At 42.7% G+C, this 15329-nt stretch overlaps 1 protein-coding gene across 2 annotated transcripts in view; it reads right to left on the bottom strand.

Moving 5' to 3' along the window:
* CYRIB (CYFIP related Rac1 interactor B) overlaps window positions 1-14722 on the bottom strand; it is a 176512-nt gene extending 161790 nt beyond the window's left edge. The window contains exon 1 of one of the 2 annotated variants that reach the window (XM_075352866.1): window positions 14566-14722. The gene's annotated coding sequence lies outside the window, so the exon portion shown is untranslated. The remainder of the gene's footprint in view (window positions 1-14565) is intronic. The other variant, XM_075352863.1, reaches the window with a different exon arrangement.
* Between the last annotated feature and the right edge of the window lie 607 nt (window positions 14723-15329).

Raw genomic sequence — 15329 nt, 5'->3', positions numbered from 1 at the left:
GGGTGAGACGGGCAGGAACTGAGCAGTCATTCTGGGCACCCTTACACAACACATCCGCCATTCACAGACGCCTCCAGCGCAGCTCTAGTATCACATCTCTCAATGCACTGAGGAAGTGTCTATATACGCACACGCCTCAGCTAATGAGGAAGATGCCGGACTAACCCTTTACCTCCTGCAGAGGACGTGCTTTACTAATAACCCAAACTGACATGGTGTAAGAATATAGACACGTGAATAAGTTGTACGCTTGCATTCATTGTCACGGTGGTGGGTGTGGACCCTCTGTGCCACCTCCGGGGCTTAGGGATGAAGCAGTAGAGGAGGTGAGGCCTGAAGCCTCGAACACTGACCGAAACATCTCCAAAAACCACCTGAAATCAAGTTGTGGGTCTCTGGACCTCCTCGTTCCTAAATACGATGTGCCAAGGTGAAGGCTCGACCGACAGGAGAGAAACCTCGAACACAACCTTGGTTTGGTCCAAAGGAAACAGAAGCGTGGAGAGTGAAATGGATCCTTGGGATCTCCCTCATAGTGTTATGCCCTGGACTAGCCAGGTAGTCACAGATAGACCCCCGCATTACACCTATCCCCCAATAAGGTGTCATCAGCCAAACTTTAAACCCTAGTCACCCCCCTCAGGACTTGATTGACACACCAGGCGGCGGAGCCAAGCGGTTGGCCACGCCTGAGGCGGGAAAACAGTAGTCAGTCAGTCAGTAGTCAGTAGTGAGTAGTGGAGTGAAGGAGTCTGACAGGTGCCGGGGTCGGAGCCCTGGAACCTTGGCTAGGAGGCAAACGGTGGCCTTAGCCTGTAGGAGCCGGGAAGACGGCTCGGTGGAACCGTGGTGGACCGGGACAGGGTACTGATCCGCTGGTACCGACCCGGGGAACCGACTCGGAAACCGGAGCACAAAGGGGGGTTCTCAGTCCCTGAAACGAGGTCCAGAACCCACTGGACTGAGTTAATTAACTGATTGCGGTCTGGACTATAGGTCCTTTCCCACCCAAGTCTCGATTGAAGACAACAGCCCAACAAGGGGGATAGAAAGCCACTGCACAGGCAGAGAGATCCCACGGGCCAGCATCTGCAGGCAAAAGGACTCTCCCGACATCTACCAGGCCAGGGAGCTAACTCCTGACGCTGAAGCGCAGACAGCCCAAGTACACAACACAGTGCAGGAAAAAGGCCAAGACCACCGAACCGGGTGGGGGACCAGACGCGCCAGCTGCGGGCACAGACCACCATCAACTTGGTTTACCAGAGACTTGTGTGTGTCAATAACTGTGAGTACAATAGAACCATCCGGCTGCGCACCGCCCTGCACTGCCCAGCTACTCTCCCCAACGGGTCCCGGGGCCATCATCCCTACCCACAGAGGGGTTAACATCTTCCTGCACTACCATCTCCCCCGGGTGCCCCGTAATCGCAGCGGTGGTGTCCAACTTCACCACAACCCGTGGGTGGCGTCACGAACTCAAGCGCGGCTCCGGCCGTGCACCTACCTACCCCCCTCCAAAAGCGCCAGCACCCCTTTCAGAGCGAAGTGACCCCGGGTCCGGAGGCGCTCGAGCCACCCACCAACGAGCCCGGATCCGAACGGCTCGGCTGCGGCCGAGCGTGGGGCGGTACAATAGCAGGACAGAAGTGGCCGCTGAAGGTCAGCTGCACCACCAGACACTGGAGCCTTCGGTGGTTACTCGGGAGAGGCAGCCAGTCCATAATGAGGAGGAGGATCAGATACGGCAGACGCATAGGACAAGGTGGAAACCAAAGGTAGACAAAACCTGCATCTAGGTAGCCATCACATTAACTGGCTGCATCAGCTGGTCCAGACGCTCCCGTTGCGAATGGACTTCCCCATACAGATTTCCACATTTGACATTACTGGGTTCCGATCTGTTTGCGGGGGTCCAATTGTAACGTCTCGCTGGCAGTTATGGACCCACTCCACCAAGGGTTTCGCTTACCCTGGAGGAGGGGACTAAGTGTCTACCGGGTCTTCACTAGAGCTTCTGATGAGGATAGGCCGTGCTGCCGGTAGACACCAGGTCCCACTCCAGGGCAGTCCCCGGGCCTGCAGCAGCTGACCAGAGGCTCAATAGTGTGGGAACTACATACAGAAGGGTAAGACAGAGGTGCAGTCAAATGGACCAAGGTCGGGGCAGGCAGCACAGAGTAGAAAGACGAGGTCAGGAGTGGAGAGGTCAGACAGGACGGGTATCCACACGGGGTCAATAACTGGAGGGACAGAACAAGCATGCACCCACAGGAGCCTCAGACAAGCAACTGGGAACCAATCATTTGTCAAGAAGTGGTGGAAGGAGCTGCCTGAAAAAGACCCAGCTGGCATGGGATCGGCAACAGAACCTAATCTCTGCAGGACACAGCAGGGTTAAATTCCTGCAGAATCTGGCCACGCCTCCCTATAGCCAGGTGGAACTCACCAGCAGCAGGAGGATGCAGCAGAGCTGGAAAGGCTACAGGAGGCAGCTCAGAGAGAAACCCATGCTGGAACGTAAAAAGCAGTGAGAAGGGCAAAGCTTAGGCATGACATCCATATTGTACAGTTTATATAGAAATAAAAAGTTACTTAAAGTATGCATTACTGATCCTGGACTGATCCTGAGCTACCTCCTGTATTATACTCCAGAGCTGCACTCACTATTCTGCTGGTGCATGTACATACATTACATTACTGATCCTGGACTGATCCTGAGCTACCTCCTGTATTATACTCCAGAGCTGCACTCACTATTCTGCTGGTGCATGTACATACATTACATTACTGATCCTGTACTGATCCTGAGTTACCTCCTGTATTATACTCCAGAGCTGCACTCGCTATTCTGCTGGTGCAGTCACTATGTACATACATTACATTACTGATCCTGGACTGATCCTGAGTTACCTCCTGTATTATACTCCAGAGCTGCACTCACTGTTCTACAGGTGCAGTCCCTGTGTACATATATTACATTACTGATCCTGAGTTACCTCCTGTATTATACTCCAGAGCTGCACTCATTATTCTGCTGGTGCAGTCACTGTGTACATACATTACTGATCCTGTACTGATCCTGAGCTACCTCCTGTATTATACTCCACAGCTGCACTCACTATTCTACTGGTGCAGTCACTGTGTACATACATTACATTACTGATCCTGTACTGATCCTGAGTTTCCTCCTGTATTATACTCCAGAGCTGCACTCACTATTCTGCTGGTGCAGTCACTGTGTACATACATTACATTACTGATCCTGAGTTACATCCTGTATTATGCTCCAGAGCTGCACTCACTATTCTGCTGGTGCAGTCACTGTGTACATACATTACATTACTGATCCTGCGTTACATCCTGTATTATGCTCCAGAGCTGCACTCACTATTCTGCTGGTGCAGTCACTGTGTACATACATTACATTACTGATCCTGCGTTACATCCTGTATTATACTCCAGAGCTGCACTCACTATTCTGCTGGTGCAGTCACTGTGTACATACATTACATTACTTATCCTGTACTGATCCTGAGTTACGTCCTGTATTATACTCCAGAGCTGCACTCACTATTCTGCTGGTGCAGTCACTGTGTACATACATTACATTACTTATCCTGTACTGATCCTGAGTTATATCCTGTATTCTACTCCAGAGCTGCACTCTCTATTCTGCATGTTTTGGAGCTATAATCAGTACAAACCAGCCTGCTAGTGCTATAAACAGTAAATAAGCCCTAGTCCTCACACAAATGTCGCAGTCACGTTAATGGGGCGTCTGTATAAAGATGAAGAGCAGGTCCTCCACAGTGAGAGATTTTCTTGCCATTCTTTACACTGGCCAAGACATGAGGATCCTAAGCAGAGGACGTCCCCTCTAATAACGCAGAATTAACTCTGAAATATAAAACTTCTCCAAACAGGACAACCCCTTTAAATGCCTCAGTGATGTGCGGGTAGTGCAGACATATGGAGGCTGATATATTAATTCCTCTCTGAACAGGGGGTGATGAGACCTCTGTTATATAAGACGACTCTGCTGCGGGGAAACCCTCGGAGGTGGCATCGAGCCTCCACCAGGGTCACCGTGACATCTGCTACTTGTTGTCAGGAGTTTCTCCTGCATCTTCCAGAACAGTTATGTTCCAATATATATGAAATGTGCATACACTCAAATAGTGGAGACTTAGCACGCAGAATATATATGCAACCACAGGACACCTGCAAGAGCCACGTCTAATAATGGCAATGACATTACACGCTTCAGTCCTAGAGAACGGAGATAGACGTTACCCTCCAGGCCAGGGGTGGGCAATTAATTTCCCCATGGGGCTGCATGGGCCGGACTAATATAATAAACTCGGTTCTACGATAGATAGATAGATAGAGATATATATATCTCTATCTATGTGTGTGTGTGTAATTATATATATATATATTATACATACACACACACACATATATATAATATGTAATTATATATATGTAATATATATACACATACACACACTGTATACATACATACACACACAGTCCCCATATACTAAATCACTACACCAGCCACATACTACACCTGTAATATACATCACTACATACCACTATACACTATATACTACATCACTACACCCCTTTATACACCTATAATATACTACATCACTATATACTACACCTGTAATAAACTGCACCACTACATCACTATATACTACATCTGTGATAACCTACATCACAACTCCCCTATATACCACACTTGGATTATACTACATCTGTGATAAACTACACCACTACACCCCTATATACTACACCTGTACTATACTACACCCCTATATACTACACCTGTACTATACTACACCCCTATATACACCTGTATTATACTACACCCCTATATACTACACCCCTATATACACCTGTATTATACTACACTCCTATATACTACACCTGTATTATACTACACCCCTATATACTATACCTGTATTATACTACACCCCTATATACTATACCTGTATTATACTACACCACTACATGACTATATACTACACCTGTATTATACTACACCACTACACCCCATATACTACACCACTATATACTACACCTGTATTATACTACACCACTACACCCCATATACTACACCCCTATATACTACACCTGTACTATACTACACCCTATATACACCTGTATTATACTACACTCCTATATACTACACCTGTATTATACTACACCCCTATATACTACACCTGTATTATACTACACCCCTATATACTATACCTGTATTATACTACACCACATCACTATATACTACACCTGTATTATACTACACCACTACACCCCATATACTACACCTGTAATATACTACACCACTATATACTACACCACTACACCCCTATATACACCTGTATTATACTACACCACTACACCCCTATAAAACTACACCACTATATACTACACCACTACACCCCCCCATATACCACACCTGTAAAACTACATTCCCATATACTACACCACTACACCCCAAAATATCTGTCAACAGTTAACCCCCTTCCACCCCGCCCACACCCCCATTGTCCCCACAGGTTACTAGTAACCACTCACCTCTCCCTTCTTATTGTCCCCTCCTCAGGCACCTCCGTCCGAGCCCCCCACTGAGCTGCTTCTCTTTCACATGCCCAGGCTGCTCCGATGCTGTTTTCTTAGGAGCCCCCGCTGCTGCTGTTCTTGTACGGGCCCCGGCTGCTGCAGCTTCTTCTCCTGCCGGGCGGGAACTTTTCAAATGACACACGCGTGCCGTACTGACGATATCAGGGCGCGCGTGTCACAGAGAAAGGTGTCGGGCAGGGAACAGAGAAGAGATTCCTGCGTTCCGCTGCCTGCACTGTGCGGAGCTGCAGGATCTGTCCTCTGTTCCCTGCCCGGCACGCAGCGTGTGATGAGGGCGATCTGACCACGGGCCTCCCGGAGCCTGGAGCTCTCATCAGATTGCTCTCATCACTGACCAGCCAGCAAGGACGCCCTGAACCAGGCAGGCCAGTCAGACAGTAGGCGGGCCGGATGTGGCCCGCGGGCTGCCCCTTACCCAGGTCTGCTCTAGGCCATCGGAGATTAACCCTCCTATCCAACATTACCATTCATTTTACTATATACCATTTTACCATCGCAGCTCATCGGCAGCATATGGTCATGTCCTACAGGGGGCAATAAGTGCCCGACTGGACACCAGAGTCAGTGTCACGGTTGACCGACAGTCCTGTGGTGTCCGGCTGCAGAAGGTCACTGCGTTTGGCTCTTTGATATTCCATTCTTTCTTCCTTGGTGTGAATGGCGTTATATGTATCTTTTCTATTAGGGTTAACTCTGTCTCTTTAGGACCCTGCTGATATCTTGGCAGTTCAGCTGAAAATCCTTATCCCCACTCTCTGTGTCTATATCTACCTGCATTTCCCCTTGGATTGTTGCCGGTGATAGAGTTTACTCCTATGCTGTCTAGATTGCAAGCAGTCGGCCTGAAATCTCCTTTCTTAACACGTTGTTGTATGTTGCTGTTATTCTCCCAAAGTCATCCTGGAGATAAGTTGTCCGTTTGCATTCCCCTATGTGTTCTTTAGGTCTTAGTGGGGTTGACTAGTGCTCATCACATCCGGTCACTACCTAGAACCTATTTCAGGGTCAGCCAGGGCCTAGGTATCCTGATCGGCGTATATATGTGAAACCTATCTAGGAATATCAGGGGAACCAGTGGCAAACAGTAGGTTTTACCAGGGGTCACCATCTTCCCCCTTCCCTATGTGTTATTTAGGTCTACTTGGGGTTGACTAGTGTTCATCCCATCTGGCCATTACTACCTAGATCCTATTTCAGGGTCAGCCAGGGCCTAGGTATGAAGATCGGCGTATAGGTGCGGAATCTATCTAGGGTTGTCGGGGGAGCCAGGGATTGACGGTCAGTTTTACCAGGGGTCCCCATCTTCCCACTTCCCTATGTGTTCTTTAGGTCTTAGTGGGGTTGACTAGTGTTCATCCCATCTGGTCACTACTACATAGAGCCTATTTCAGGTTTAGCCAGGGCCTAGGTATCCTGATCGGCGTATAGGTGCACAACTTATCTAGGGACGTCATGGGAGCCAGCGCAAGGTTTCACCAGGGGTCATCACCTTCTGGTATTCCCTCATACCAAGTGTAACAGCTTGCACCCCTTAAATGCCCCTGTCGGGAAAGTAACATAGGCATTTAAGAGGCTAAACAGCACTATTCGGACCTAGGTTCAGTCCCTGCTTGTAAAGGCAGGCGCCGGCTGTATAACGCGGCTGTCACCTTCCCTGTGTGGAATGGGCTCAGGTTCTATGATCTTCACGCACCTGCACCCATTGTATGATGATAGTGATGCATCATGTAGCACTAAAGGGTTAATACACTTTTTACTCTGATCTACCTTTTCATTGCTGTAGATAACCAAGGTTGTTAACATTAACCCCTTCATGTTCCTTCCCCCAAAATATAAGCCTCATTATAGGCCAAAGAACATGGGCGGTTAAGATGTTGACTGAAACTAGACCACCAGGGATCGTTATCATTGACCCCCAGAATAAACCCCTTATTGTGAGACACAAACATTACCCTAGCTATAAAAAAGTCCAAGTTGCACTTGTCTGTGGGGCCCCAACATCTGGGGAGCCCCATAATATCATAAAGCCTCAGCGCCGAGTACAATGGCATATTATTAAAATACACAATAATGTAATACCGTATGTGTATCTTTCCTCTTGCTAAGAAGATATATGCTGTATATAAGGCATACACAGTGTGTAGTCATTGTATATACTCTTGTTGGGGGAGGGGGGCAAGAGCTAAGGTTTAGCATCGTGGCCCGGGAGCCTTAAGCTTTGCCTTTGGCAACAGAGATCTCCATATCAAAGACGCTGTCCCTCCGCGTTCAAAGAAATGATCGTTTGAGAGCAGAAGAAAATGGATTTCGAAAGTGACGCCTCCTGTCGTTCGAAGGGACTGGATATTCTGAAAATACCATGGATTGGGATCCAAAATGTGGGAACCCCAGCGGTGACCTGACTAGGAAAGGGAGGGATGTTTCTCTGCTCAGTCCCGGATCCTTGCCGCTTAGGCCTCGCAATCAAGTGAACACTGGAGGTCTATGTAAGCAAGGTAACGTCCTAGCCTCCAGGAAGTGTGCTTAGGGCACACGCACCAGCCCTCCTCTTAAAGGGCCAGTGTGTTAGTTCCATAACACATAGGCATGTATTTAAGGCACCCTCCCATTAGGGGAGGTGCCTGTGCAATGCCTTTAGTTAGTATGGCTACCAGTCTGCTAGCTAGTTGTCATGTCCTGAGCTCCTGTCCTGTTATCCCTGCCTTAGTCACCTGTACCTGCCTTCCCATACCTATCCGTCCCTGCCGTTCCCATCATATCTGTATGTAACCGCCTGCCTGTCTAACTCAGGCATCCTGCCTGCATGTGTGTCCGTATCGGAGTCAGTCTCCTGTCCTGGGGGTCAGCTGCCATAGTCCCGGTCACTGCCCTGGGAGTGGACCTGGCGTCCGCCTCGCGGTAGACTCTTAGTTAAGCCCCTCTCACTAAAGGGTAAGCCCAGGTCCATCCCCCTGTGGTCCAGTGGGTCCACGAATCCCACCTGCTGCTCTTAAGTCAGAAATGGGGTCTGTACTGTATAGGGATAGACATTAGAGAGTTATTTCTACCAGCCAATTAGTACATTGGCTCACCCTTTAAGCCAGAAGGAAAAGCCAGTTCGGATCGTAATTCCTGCTCCGGAGGACACAATGCGACCCAGCATGGATCATAATTCCTGCTCCGGAGGACACAATTCGACCATGTATCCCATATTTATCACATAAATCATCTCTGGCTCCGGCAGCAGTTACAATAGACACCACGCAATACAAGGGGAGCGGCACATTAGTACTGGATTAGAGTACGATTAGCAAACCATCCTCCAAACAGTTAATAATTAGGACACTTAGCAACTGATGAGAACGACAAAAGGATAATGCAATGATTATTATTTGCCAATTCCAGCTCCTGAGCGGCATCCAAACAGGAAACAATCATCACGTTCAATGTCACAGAGGTCACGGAGATATCATGTGCGCCCCTATATATAACCGTCAGCGAACACAATAACAAAAAACAACAACAATAATCTGCTACATTGTATCGCAGGATGGCAGTGGCATCATTCATATACAGCCTGGGGCAAATGTACTGATACTATAGCGCCAATCGCCGCTCCGGTGTCCATTCTGATGAAAAGATGACATTACAAAATGAAAATTAAAATACACACACATTATATATATATATATATATATATATATATATATATATATATATATATATATATATATATATATATATATATATATATATATGTATGTATGTATGTGTATAAATACATATTTATATATATATATATATATATATATATATATATATATAATATTATACACATACATACACATATATATATATATATTACACATATAAATGTATGTATGTATGTATGTATGTATGTATGTGTGTGTATGATATATATATAATTATACACATTTATATATACATATGTATGTGTGTATGTATGTGTATAATTATATATGTGTGTATATATACACACACACACACACATATATATGTGTGTATTATATATATATATATATATATATATATATATATATATATATATATATGTATGTGTATAAATACATATTTATATATATATATATATATATATATATATATATATATAATATTATACACATACATACACATATATATATATTACACATATAAATGTATGTATGTATGTATGTGTGTGTATGATATATATATATAATTATACACATATTTATATATACATATGTATGTGTGTATGTATGTGTATAATTATATATGTGTGTATATATACACACACACACACACACATATATATGTGTGTATTATATATATATATATATATATATATATATATATATATATATATGTATGTGTATAAATACATATATATATAATATTATACACATACATACACATATATATATATATATATATATATATATATATATATATATATTACACATATAAATGTATGTATGTATGTATGTATGTGTATGATATATATATAATTATACACATATTTATATATACATATGTATGTGTGTATGTATGTGTATAATTATATATGTGTGTAATATATATATATATATATACATACATACACACACACACATATATATGTGTGTATTATATATATATTATATATATAATACATATATATGTGTAATACATATATATGTGTAATATATATATATATACATACATATATATACACATACATATATATACACATACATATATATATATATGTATGTGTATATATATGTATGTGTATATATATGTATGTGTATATATATGTATGTATGTATATATATATATATATTACACATATATATGTATTACACATATATATGTATTACACATATATATGTATTATATATATAATATATATATAATACACACATATATATGTGTGTGTGTGTGTGTATGTATATATATATATATATATATATATATATATATATATGTATGTGTGTGTGTGTGTGTGTGTGTGTGTGTGTGTGTGTGTGTACACACATATACATATATATACACACACATACATACATACATACATACATAGATAAATACATACACACACTTTTTGTAATTTAGCATATTTGACACAAAATAGCAAAGGTCACAATAACAAAGAAAATGAATAAATGAGAATTGCAACAATGTATGACAGGCTGCACACATCTCACATCACCGGATTCACACTCCCCGTGTGATATCAGCCGACACATAAAATACACATATGTCCCCCCCATCCCCCTCCCGCTGCACATATCACAGGAACATCCCAAAATCCTCTTATTATTTTACAGTTTCCATAGTTGGCAGCAGAGTGAGAGGAGACAATAACCAGACACAGAGGGGTGACGAGAGGGAGCGAAACACAAAGAACAGCACACAAAATACTAATTGTTTACATCAACATCATCATAGCGGGCCGTAATCATCCGATTGTGAGCCAGGAATGGAGAGATTCAGTCAATCACACACATACTAGGAGACGGGAGCGAATGTGTATCTATCGGTGTAGGAATGACTATGTGTGTGTGTGGTGTATGTATATATATATATATACATACATGCATGTGTTTTGCTGTCTGTAGCTGAGTAGATATATGTAGATTTGCATCCAACTGCCTACCATTCTCTGTGTATGTATGTGTGTGTATTTGTATATCTAGCTGGCTGTGTGCATATGTACTTGTGTGTGAATTGATATGTATATTTCAATGTGCATGTCTAGTTGTATATATATTCCTATGCGTATGATTGTATACATCCAGCTGTGTGTACAGTATGAATTATGTGTAAATCTAGCTGCATGTATGTATATATTTAGGAGTATGTATGCATATATGTAAATCAATGCATTTATCTAACAGATTGTGCTAGTGCGTGTATGAATGAGTGACTATAAGGCTCCAGATTTGTATTTGTCAATGATTCAATGTATACATCAAGCTTTGCGCATGAATGAATGGATGCATCCAGCTGTGTGTGTGTGTGTATGAATGAAGGTTTGCAGTGTGTGTGCCTCAAGCCTTGTGTATCTATGTGAATTAATTAATGTTTGCATCACAGTGTGAATGTGTAGGAACAAATGTAAGTATCCTCTTTATGTGTATGTATGTGCATATATGTGTTTACCTTGCTGTGTGTATACATCTAGCTTTGTGACTAACAGTCTATGTATGTATGTATACTACGTTGTGTACATATGTATATATGTTCAGAAGTGTATCTAGGTGTGTGTATATATGTACTGTATGTATCTAGGTGTGTATATACATATACTGTAGATATATGTATTATATGTGTGTATCTAAGTGTGTGTATATGTACTGAATAGATCTAGGTATGTTTATGTGCTATGTGTACCTACATACTGTAGATGTTCTGTATGTGTGTATTTAGGTGTGTGTGTATATATATATACACACACACACAGTAGTTGTGTATATACGTACTGTATCTAGGTGTGTGTATATACATACTGTATGCATGTATCTAGGTGTATATACATATTGTATGTACATACTGTGTGTATATACACATACGGTATGTGTATCTAGGTGTGTATATATACATGCTGTATTTGAATGTAGGTGTACATTCCTGGCTCACAATCTGATGATTACGGCCAGTTATGATGAGGCTGATGTAAACAATTAGTATGTAGGTGGGTGTATATACATGCTCTATGTGTACAGGTGTGTATATACATACTGTATGTTTATATCTACATACTTTGTTTGTATTTAGGTGTGTATATACATACTGTGTATACATACATGCTGTATATGTTTAAGTAGGTCTGTATATACATGCTGTATGTGTGTATGTATGTGTGTATATACACATGCTGTATGTAGGTGTGTGTATATACACATGCTGTATGTAGGTGTGTGTATATACACATGCTGTATGTAGGTGTGTGTATATACACGCTGTATGTAGGTGTGTATATACACGCTGTATGTAGGTGTGTATATACACGCTGTATGTAGGTGTGTGTATATACACGCTGTATGTAGGTGTGTATATACACGCTGTATGTAGGTGTGTATATACACGCTGTATGTAGGGGTGTGTATATACATGCTGTATGTAGGGGTGTATATACATGCTGTATGTAGGTTGGTGTGTGTGTATACACATGCTGTATGTAGGTGTGTGTATACACATGCTGTATGTGTATAAGTAGGTGTATATACATGCTGTATGTAGGTGTGTGTATATACATGCTGTATTTGTGTAAGTAGTTATGTATATAAATGCTGTCTGTAAGTAGGTGTGTATATACATGCTGTATCTATGTGTATGTGTATATATACATATTGCATGTGTGCGTATGTAGGTGTGTGTGTGTGTGTGTGTGTGTGTGTGTGTGTGCGCGCGCAGTATATACATTTACTGTGTATGTATGTAGGTGTGTGTGTGTGTATACATGCTATATGTAGGTGTGTGTATATACATGCTGTATCCAGGTGTATATACATGTACTGTGTGTGTATGTAGGTGTGTGTATATACATTCTGTATCTAGGTGTATATACATGTACTGTGTATGTATGTAGGTGTGTGTATATACATGCTGTATCTAGGTGTATATACATGTACTGTGTGTGTGTGTGTAGGTGTGTGTATATACATTCTGTATCTAGGTGTATATACATGTACTGTGTATATATGTAGGTGTGTGTGTATACATGCTATATGTAGGTGTGTGTATATACATGCTGTATCTAGGTGTATATACATGTACTGTGTATGTAGGTGTGTGTGTATACATGCTATATGTAGGTGTGTGTATATACATGCTGTATCTAGGTGTATATACATGTACTGTGTGTGTAGGTGTGTGTATATACATTCTGTATCTAGGTGTATATACATGTACTGTGTATATATGTAGGTGTGTGTGTATACATGCTATATGTAGGTGTGTGTATATACATGCTGTATCTAGGTGTATATACATGTACTGTGTATGTATGTAGGTGTGTGTGTGTATACATGCTATATGTAGGTGTGTGTGTATATACATGCTGTATCTAGGTGTATATACATGTACTGTGTGTGTATGTAGGTGTGTGTATATACATGCTATATGTAGGTGTGTGTATATACATGCTGTATCTAGGTGTATATACATGTACTGTGTATGTATGTAGGTGTGTGTATATACATGCTGTATCTAGGTGTATATACATGTACTGTGTATGTAGGTGTGTGTATATACATGCTGTATCTAGGTGTATATACATGTACTGTGTGTGTATGTAGGTGTGTGTATATACATGCTGTATCTAGGTGTATATACATGTACTGTGTATGTATGTAGGTGTGTGTGTGTATACATGCTATATGTAGGTGTGTGTGTATATACATGCTGTATCTAGGTGTATATACATGTACTGTGTGTGTATGTAGGTGTGTGTATATACATGCTATATGTAGGTGTGTGTATATACATGCTGTATCTAGGTGTATATACATGTACTGTGTATGTATGTAGGTGTGTGTATATACATGCTGTATCTAGGTGTATATACATGTACTGTGTATGTAGGTGTGTGTATATACATGCTGTATCTAGGTGTATATACATGTACTGTGTGTGTATGTAGGTGTGTGTATATACATGCTGTATCTAGGTGTATATACATGTACTGTGTGTGTATGTAGGTGTGTGTATATACATGCTGTATCTAGGTGTATATACATGTACTGTGTATGTAGGTGTGTGGAGCACATTCTGCTGTATACCCTGTGCTTAGAGATGCATCTCTTCTCTGCCCCCTCCATGCACACAGGTTGCTGTCATTCCGCTGCATCCTCTGCTCCTGCCATCCGCGCACACACACACAGCAGGTGCCATTGTATCCCTGTGTACACCGCTCCCTCCCCCCGGTGCTGGCTGCAGGGTCTGTACCTGGCTGCCTCGGTGCTGGGCTCGGGGGGCTGCAGCGGCTCTCGCAGGCTGCTTCTTGTGTGGAGCTTCCGGGTTGGTGAATCTGAGCGTCAGAGGCAGAGATCTGCAGCTACTGAGATATCTCTATAAAAGGAAGAGACACATGATGGAGGAAGAGGAAGCTCACCTTCCCCAGCCTCACCCTCCCTGCGGGAGCAGCCGGCCACTCAGGGGTTAATGCCGGGCAGGTGGGCAACCTGCTGCACAACACAGGGGTCCTACAGGAAGAGAACCGGCAATTGCATACATAGCAATTCCCCAATGTGTCCAGTGTGGATGATTTACTGATTGGCAAATGGTCCAGAGCTCCAGAGTAGTAAATCAGCCAATTATCCAGGTGAGATGGAGGAGATTGTGAGAAGAGACGGGCCAAGGGCAAGGCACAAAATGTTTCCTGTGTGCCACAATTCACATAGGACACGTCCTACATACCGAACATAGACCCCAAACCAAACCCATGAACTAACAGACCCCAAACCAAACCCATGAACTAACATAGACCCCAAACCAAACCCATGAACTAACATAGACCCCAAACCAAACCCATGAACTAACATAGACCCCAAACCAAACCCATGAACTAACATAGACCCCAAACCAAACCCATGAACTAACATAGACCCCAAACCAAACCCATGAACTAACATAGACCCCAAACCAAACCCATGAACTAACATAGACCCCAAACCAAACCCATGAACTAACATAGACCCCAAACCAAACCC

This window comes from Anomaloglossus baeobatrachus, chromosome 6, assembly GCF_048569485.1.
Source record: "Anomaloglossus baeobatrachus isolate aAnoBae1 chromosome 6, aAnoBae1.hap1, whole genome shotgun sequence".
Classification (NCBI taxonomy): Eukaryota; Metazoa; Chordata; class Amphibia; order Anura; family Aromobatidae; genus Anomaloglossus; species Anomaloglossus baeobatrachus.
This window is presented reverse-complemented; position numbering and strand designations above follow the sequence as displayed.